Source organism: Macaca thibetana, chromosome 15 (assembly GCF_024542745.1).
Source record: "Macaca thibetana thibetana isolate TM-01 chromosome 15, ASM2454274v1, whole genome shotgun sequence".
In the NCBI taxonomy this organism is placed as follows: Eukaryota; Metazoa; Chordata; class Mammalia; order Primates; family Cercopithecidae; genus Macaca; species Macaca thibetana.
Genome location: NC_065592.1, coordinates 26,487,327 through 26,496,314, shown reverse-complemented (window position 1 = coordinate 26,496,314; position 8,988 = coordinate 26,487,327). Strand labels below are relative to the sequence as shown.

General features: G+C 45.8%; 1 protein-coding gene across 1 annotated transcript in view; it reads right to left on the bottom strand.

The window, feature by feature from the left end:
- CDC26 (cell division cycle 26) overlaps positions 1-8,988 on the bottom strand; it is a 258,302-nt gene that overhangs the window by 94,298 nt on the left and 155,016 nt on the right. The gene's annotated exons all lie outside the window — the stretch shown is intronic.

The window sequence follows — 8,988 nt, the reverse complement described above, 5'->3', positions numbered from 1 at the left end:
GTTGTAGAAACTAACAGTTTTTACAGCTGTAGTCTCTTTGCTTCCAGACTGGAGTCTATTCATCTCCGTATTCCTGGTGCACAGTATGGGGCTTGGTATATAGTAGGGGCTTGTTGAATGTTTGTTGAATTAATGAATGAATGGCAGGGATCCTAGCCAACATTTATTTATTTACTTATTTATTTACTAGACAGAGTCTTGCTCTGTCTTCCAGGCTGAAGTGCAGTCATGTGATCTGGGCTCACTGCAACTTCTGCCTCCCAGGTTCAAGTGAGTCTCCTGCCTCAGCCTCCCAAGTAGCTGGGACTACAGGTGCAGGCCTCCATGCCCGGCTAATTCTTCTATTTTCAGTAGAGATGGGGTTGGCCAGGCTGGTCTCGAACTCCTGACCTCAGGTGATCCACCCACCACAGCCTCCCAAAGTGCTGGGATTACAGGCATGAGCCTCTGCGCCTGGCCTTAACATTTATTTTGAACCCTAGTAGGTGCCTTTGCAGTGTTGATCTGGCAAAACAGCCTTTGATGAAGATTTGTGGAGCTTCTGAAAATTGGGTGCCTTTGAGGATGTGGGAGTGGTGAGAGAAGTTTGCCTCCACATACTGGCGATTGGGTCTGTTTTCCAATCCAGGGAAGGGATCCCCTCCATGGCATCCCTGATGGGGTATCTGTATCCCTAGTTGATGCTTGCTCTGTGATGATGCACTCATTACTTTCTAAGCTAGTGACCTATTGTTGGGAGATTTCCCTCTGGCAGGAGAACGTATCTACCCCTATGCCACCTGAAACTCTGATCTTCGTTCAGAGCCAATGGCTCTCCTTACAGACTTAATCCCTTTTCCCCACAACAGCTGGGCAAGCCACAACCAGGATAGACTTACTGCTTTGTCCTGGGACTCTGGGCTAGGCTCAGTGCAGCTACAGAGTTGAGTTACTAGATCTCTGCTCCCAAAATGTTCCTGCTCTGGGAATGTTCTTCCCTCTGAGAGAGAGGCTTTAGGTTTAAGGCATGAAAGACTCCCAAACTGGTACCTGTAGTCAGGCCTCTCCCTGAGCCGCACCTGTATATCCACCTGCCACCCGCCCATCTGCAACTGGCTGTTTAAAAGACACCTCATTCTTGACATGACTCATACTGGAAACATCATCATCTTCCCCCCAAACCTGTTCCCCCCCTTTTCTCTCTAAGTGCTGGGCACTACCATTCACCAGTCACCCAAGTCAAGGATCTAGGAGTCATTTGTAACTTTACCCTCGCTTCCTCGTTCAAGAACAACCCTCGAGACTTCTCAATTCTGCCTCCCAAACATTATAAAAATAAAAATCTGTTCACTTCTCTCTACCTACCACCTGGATTCAGGCCAACATCAGGGTGTGATAGATTAAAAACAACCACGACTTCTTTGTAGCTCTTCCCATTAAGGCTGGCTTTGTAACTTGTTTTGACCAATAGAATGCAGCATGAGTGACATTGTGGGACTTCTTGAGTTTAAGCTACAAAAGGCCTGGCAGTTTCTGCTCCTATCCTTTTGGAACACTGCCAGCATGGGAAGAGGACCAGGCTAGTCTGTTTGAGAGACATGGCCCATCCAGTAGCTAGCACCAAATGCCAGCCATGTAAGTGCCCAGGCTGGAGTGCAGTAGTGCAATCTCGGCTCACTGCAACTTCCGCCTCCTTAGTTCAAGCGATTCTCCTACCTCAGCCTCCTAAGTAGCTGGGATTACAGGCATGCACCACCACACCTGGCTAATTCTTGTATTTTTAGTAGGGACGGGGTTTCACCATGTTGGTCAGGCTGGTCTCGAACTCCTGACCTCGTGATCCGCCCGCCTCAGCCTCCCAAAGTGCTGGGATTATAGGTGTGAGCCGCTGCGCCCGACTCAGTGTTATAATCTTATGGGACCACCAGGTACATGCAGTCCATCATTGATCAAAATGTTATTACGCAGGATATGACTTTATACTCAGCTTAGAGGCCATTTCCCTCTCTACGCCCCAAGTCTTCCCTAACCCTTTCTCCCCTTCTCCAGACTGGGTTAACTATTCTTCTTCTGTGCTTCCAAAGCTCCCACACTTTCCACCACATAGTATAACTTTTCATTTACTTCTCTCTCTCACTCAACTGCAAGCAAAAGAGGCAGTGACTGAGTCTCATTTACACTTGTATTGTTGGTGTCTAACCCAGGGTCTGGCACAGCACTACAATAGAACTTTCTGCAATTATGGCAATGTTCTATACTTGCATTGTCTAATACACTAATCACTAGCCCTACTAGCTATTGAGCACTTGAAATGTAGCTAGTTCAACTGAAGAACTGAATTTTAAAAGTTATTTATTTTAATTAAATTTAAATAGCCACATGGGGCTAGTGGCTACGGTATTGAACAGTGTAGGGCTAGCACGTGGTAGATGGCCATTGAATATTTTTGAACAAAGATTAAAAGAGAAAGACAGTCATGACAGACAGGACATGATAGAATGCTATGGGTATAAGCAACATAATTTCATGTTGACCTCTCCTGGCTCCTCACTTCACATCCCCTCAACTTTACACTACCAGTGCCTTTGTCTTAGTCCATTTTGTGCTGCTATAATGGAATACTACAGACTGGGTAATTTATTACAAACAGAAATGGATTTGGCTCATGGTTCTGGAGACTGGGAAGTCCAAGATCGAGAGGCTGCATCTGGTGAGAGCCTTCTTGCTGCATTATGACATAGTGGAAGACATCACATGGTGACGTGCAGGAGCTAGAGAGGGAAGGGGACAGACTTATCCTTCTATCAGGAACCCACTCCCACAATAACATCATTAATCCATGCATGAGGTCAGAGCCCTCATGATCTAATCACCTCTTAAAGGCCCTACCTCTCAACACTATTACAATGGGAATTCAGTTTCCAGCACATGAATTTTGGGGGACACGTTCAAACCACAGCAGCCTGTGGCTCTGCCTTGTTTAAATATAATCCTAGTTTTTGGCTCTTTATGGCCTGAGTTGGTTGTTCTCTCCTGGACTTGCCCAGATTGATAACATCCCTCCTGTGAAGTGGGCTGGTCTAAGGAGCCCTCTAGAGAAGTGAGCTGTTCTCATCTAGTTCAGTCTGGCTGAGCAGAGAGGACTCTGTTATTGGAAGACTTAGACTTCACCATAGAGGACCCATGTGATCTGAATTTGTCTGCATGGCAGGCTGCCAAATCCCTCTTAAAAGTGATGGTTAAAGCTGGCTGTACTGTGAAAATACCCCAGGAGGAAAAGAAGCCACAGTGTTAGTAGTCTTATTGCTATTCCTGGAAACCATGCAAACTCCAGTCAGATGACTTCCAGTCCTGGCACCAGAGATATTGGATCAGTGTCTGAGAAGGAAGGAGGAATGGACACAGGCCCAGGCAGAAGGGGGCTGGGCTGGGCCAGGCCAGGGCCCCACCAGGCAGGCAGAAAAGGCTGGGCCTGACACCGAGCAGAAGGCCTGAGGGAAAGTAAAGGCTAGGGAAGAATAGTCCTTTCCAAAAGACTTTCCAAAATGTTCATTACAATAAAAAAGTTTAGGCCAGGCCTGGTGGCTCACACCTGTAATCTCAACAATTTGGGAGGCTGAGGTGGGAGGATCACTTGAGGCCAGGAATTTGAGACTGGTCTAGCAACATAGCAAGACTCAGGTCTCTACAGAAGTTTTTTTTATGGTTTTGTTTTTTCGTTTTTTTTTTTTTTTTTTTTTTTTTTTGAGATATAGAGTCTCGCTCTCGCTCTGTCCCCCAGGCTGGAGTGCAGTGGCGCTATCTCGGCTTACTGCAAGCTCCGCCTCCCAGGTTCATGTCATTCTCCTGCCTCAGCCTCCCTAGTAGCTAGGACTTCAGGTGCCCGCCACCACTCCCAGCTAATTTCTTTCTTTCTTTCTTTCTTTTTTTTTTTTTTTTTTGTATTTTTAGTACAGACAGAGTTTCACTGTGTTAGCCAGGATGGTCTCAATCTCCTGACCTCCTGATCTGCCTGCCTTGTCTTCCCAAAGTGCTGGGATTACAGGTGTGAGCCACTGTGCCTGGTCCAGAAGTTATTTTTTTTTTAAGTTTTTTAGAAAAGATCCAAACCAAATGTTATATGTGAGCAAGTGAAAGGGCAGGTTAGAGAGCAGGTTGTACACATAATCCCAATCTTATAAAATAAATACGTTCCAGCTTGTATCATATAGTGGGAGCTAAGGAATGCTTTAACCTATGTGTGAGGACCTGTAAGTATATTTGTAGCAGGTTTTCACACATTGTAAATCGTGTGAGGTTCTTTGAAGATTGGGGAGCAGAGTTGATGGTACAGAAAAACATCTTGCACTTGCTAGTCCTCTGCCTGGAAAGCTCCTCCCCAGATGTTTTCATGCCTTGCTTTTTCCAGTGTCACTTACCTGAAAGGCCTTCTACACCATCCTTTCTACACCAGCACCTCTATCATGCATTTTTTCCTGTAATACTTGGATCTTTTTCATAGCCCTTATCATTACTGACATTATATTACATATCCATTTGTTGCATTTTATTTGTTCATGAAAGTAGACTTTGTTCTTCTTGACCGTTGTATCCCCAGTGTCGAAGGCCAGGGGCTCAATAAATCTGTTGAATGACTAAAATGTAACAAAGGTGTCCATTCTTCTCTCCCTAGCTCAGAGTGCCTGAAGTTCAAATACAGCCCTGCCCATGCCCATGAAGCCTCCAGAGGTCCCCTAAGAGCTCTAAGCAGCTTTCAAACTTTTTTAACCTCATAAAGAAATACATTCATTCTCCACAGTGCATATATATGTATATGTAGGCCAAAGACAAAATTACAACAAATGTAGTTAAGTGACCTTATTGGCTTTTATTAGCACTTCTAGAATCAGGCAACACCTCGTTCTATAAAACAGAATATTCCAATGAGCTGAACAGAGGAGATGGGCTTTATAGGTACGTAGAAAAGAGCTGGAAAAAAAAAAAAACAGAAATAAGGGGAAAAAAAAAGAGGATTGCTCATTTCAAAGTTAATTTCCTTTCAGGGTTAAAACAGAGAGGACTTCCTTATCATTCCAGCTAATTCTGTACTGTTTGGGGATTTTAATATGCTCTCTCTTTCTCTTTTCTCTCTCAATTTCTTGGAAGTTCAGATAAACAACTTAGTTTTGGTTTGGTGAAGTGGAAATTTAGCATGAGTAACTCCATTTTGTTTTGGTCTAGTCTGGTGAGGCCTAGTGTAGAAGCCCAGTACAAAACAATGGCCTTCCATTCATTTTGTTTAACTATATACAGGTAATTGAAAGAACAACAAAAACCTCACTAAGAGCATGTTTTCTGTTTTTTTCTTCATTCTTTTCTTTTTTCTTTTTTCCTTTTTTGGAGACAGAGTCTCACTCTGTCACCCACCGCCCAGGCTGGAGTGCAATGGCGCAATCTCGGCTCACTGCAACCTCTGCCTCCTGGGTTGAAGCGATTCTTCTGCCTCAGCCTCCCGAGTAGCTAGGACTACAGGCATGTGCCATCACGCCTGGCTAGTTTTTATATTTTTGGTAGAGACGGAGTTTCGCCATGTTGGCCAGGCTGGTCTCCAACTCCTGACCTCAGGTAATCCACCCTCCTTGGCCTCCCAAAATGCTGAGATTACATGCGTGAGCCATTGTGCCCAGCCTTTTCTTTCTTTTTATAAAAGATGCTGATACCCACCCCTTGAATTTATTGATATGCCACCTAATAAAGCATTGCCACTGCCTTAGGGCAGAGTTTCTAGAAACAGTCAAGGGGCTCCTTTGCATCCTAGTTAGGGAGTAACTGCCACAAATGCAGCTTCTTGGCTTCATCCCAGACTTAATGGATGAAAATCTTACTGGAAAGTCTGCGTGTTTTACAACTCCTCCTCTTTCCCCTCCTGACCATCCGCTGTCCTCCAACAATTCTGAAGCCTGATAAAGCTTAAGAGCCACAACCAGGGAGTTTATGAGTATCCCAGATGTGTCCTGCAGGGCTTGATGAACAGATAGGGAAAGGGCGATTCTCCAGTTCCAGTCCAACTTGGCTCACAAGTGGTGAAACAGAGGAACCTGACTCGATAAAAGTGAATCCACTCCTACCTTAGCCCTTTGCATTTGCTGAGACCTCTGCCTGAAAGCAACTCTGGTGATTTAGGGGCTGTTTTCCAGATCCTGGACCTGGTAGGGCCAATGACTGCTCTAGGACCACACCCAGTGAAAGCCCTCCGCCCCAACTTTCCCTAAGGATTTTAACCCTTGTTCCTCCCCCCTGCCCTCCACAATCTCTTTTCTTTTCTTTTCTTTTTTGAAACAGTCTTGCTCTGTTGCCCTGGCTGGAGTGCAGTGGTGCGATCTCAGTTCACTGCAACCTCCGCCTCCCAGGTTCAAGCGATTCTCATGCCTCAGCCTCCCCAGTAGGTAGGATTACAGGCACGCGCCACCACGCCTAGCGAATTTTTGTGTTTTTAGTAGAGACGGGGTTTCACCATGTTGGCCAGACTGGTCTCAAACTCCTCAAGTGATCTGCCTGCCTCGGCCTTCCAAAGTGCATGAGCCACTGCTCCCAGCCACATAACCTCTTTTCTTTTTAGCCTTCACACAGTCGGACGCGATGGTTCACGCCTGTAATCCCAGCACTTTGGGAGGCCGAGGCGGGTGGATCATGAGGTCAGAAGATCGAGACCATCCTGGCTAACATGGTGAAACCCCGTCTCTACTAAAAATACAAAAAAAACTAGCTGGGTGTAGTGGCAGGCACCTGTAGTCCCAGATACTTGGGAGGCTGAGGCAGGAGAATGATGCGAACCCAGGAGGCAGAGCTTGCAGTGAGCCGCACAAAAAGCACCTCCTGTTTTCTTTGTTTCACCATAGGGTTTAATAATTCCCCATCCCCAGTCCTTAAAAGGAACAAATGGTAACCACAATCTCTAATTACCGTGGCCTATTTCCCTCCCCACCCCCAGAGGAGGGTAGATGCTGTTATGAGGCCATCACCCTCCCACTGGGATGCACTGGAAACTTCTTTTGATGCCAGGAACGCAGCACCCCTGTCGCCAAAGAACCTCACACAATTTACATTCCGAAACCCGCTACAACTATATTTACAGATCCTCACGCATATAATAAAAACGTTTATTATCCCCTAGTGTATATCAGACACCCAAACTGAACACTTTGCAGACAAGATCTCATTTCATTCTTGAAGGAGCCCGCTAAGGTAGAGAGTATTATTATCACCTCTATTGTAGAGATAAGAAAACAGACACAGAAGATGTAAGTAACCTGACCAAGATCTCATAGCTGTAAGCTGTGTAGCCAGGATGAAACCAATGACTGTATTTCACTCTGTGTCCTCTCTAGTCATATGGTGTAATATTTTCTATCTGGGGTGACAATGTGTCCCCAATGGATGATGACGCCACTGTGTGCTGCTCTGGTAGCTCTGGAGCTGTTAGCTGCCCTTACCCCTCAGGGGCTAAAGCAGTAGTGGCTGAGAAGGAAGGGGTTCTATCTCCTTTGTGTAGCCATTGCTTAGAGAAGCTTCAGAGTAGAGGTGCTAGAGCCCCTGTGCGCTATGCGATGTAATGTTTCTCTTTCAGTTTAGCTCCCGCCTGCGTTCAGTTCTGATGCACTCAGAGTACTCTCTGACACCTGAAGGCCTGGGCCCTTCCCCTTTTGAGAGAGTGCCCAGCTTTCTGCCAAGACCCCTAAGAAATGATTTGGGGTTGGTGGCCAGGTGTGGTGGCTCACACCTGTAATCCCAGCACTTTGGGAGGCTGAAGGGGGAGGACGGCTTGAGCCCAGGAGTTTGAAATCAGCCTGGGCAACATGGCAAAACCCTGTCTCTACAAAAAATACAAAGCTTTAGCTGGGCATGGTGGCACATGCCTGTAGTTCCAGCTACTCAGGAGACTGAGGTGGGAGGATCACTTGAGCTGGAGAGGTCGAGGTTGCAGTGAGCTATGATTACCCCACTGCACTCCAGCCGGGGTGACACAGTGAGACCCTATGTCAAAAAAAGAGGAAGAAAAAAGAATTTAGAGTTGGAGAGCGGCGTTCTCCTTGTATGCATAGACAGAAGAGACTGGATCCCCAGCAGAGGGCTCAAGGTGAGCTCAGACTAATATATAAGATCCTAGGGGGGAAAGCCCTAAACAGCTGAGGTACATGTTAGCAGTTTTTCTTTCTGGGGTGGGGGTGGGTGGACTTTTCTTCCACACGCTTATTTTCATATTTTGTTTGCTTCAAAATAAAAACGCGTTACTTTTTTTCAATGGTAGTTTAAAAAGAAAACTCAGGCCGGGCGCGGTGGCTCAAGCCTGTAATCCCAGCACTTTGGGAGGCCGAGACGGGTGGATCACGAGGTCAGGAGATCGAGACCATCCTGGCTAACACGGTGAAACTCCGTCTCTACTAAAAAAATACAAAAAAAAACTAGCCGGGCGAGGTGGCGGGCGTCTGTAGTCCCAGCTACTCAGGAGGCTGAGGCAGGAGAATAGCTTCAACCCGGGAGGCGGAGCTTGCAGTGAGCTGAGATCCGGCCACTGTGCTCCAGCCTGGGCCACAGAGAGAAACTCCGTCTCAAATAAATAAATAAATAAATAAATAAATAAATAAATAAAATAAAAAATAAAAAGAAAACTCAAATATTCAAATTCAAAAAATTTGGATGTAAATACTTTGAGAAAATCAGCTTAATACAGATGTTTCTCACTGGGCCTCAATGTTCCATTTAAAAAATTATTAATTATAGTAACCCTTAAGTCACACTGCGTAGGTTCCAATCTTATGGCTACCAATTAGTAACTGTGACCCTTGGCAAGCCACTTCCATAAAAATGGGATCCTAATAGTGCTTTCCTCGCACTATTAGTAGACACTTAGCGATGGCAGCTGCTGTGTTGCAGATATTGTTTTACGTATTTAGCGCATTTACTCCTCAGTCGTCTGGGAGACAGGTACTCTCACCCCATTTTACAGCTGTGGTTCCCACCCAGTGAACA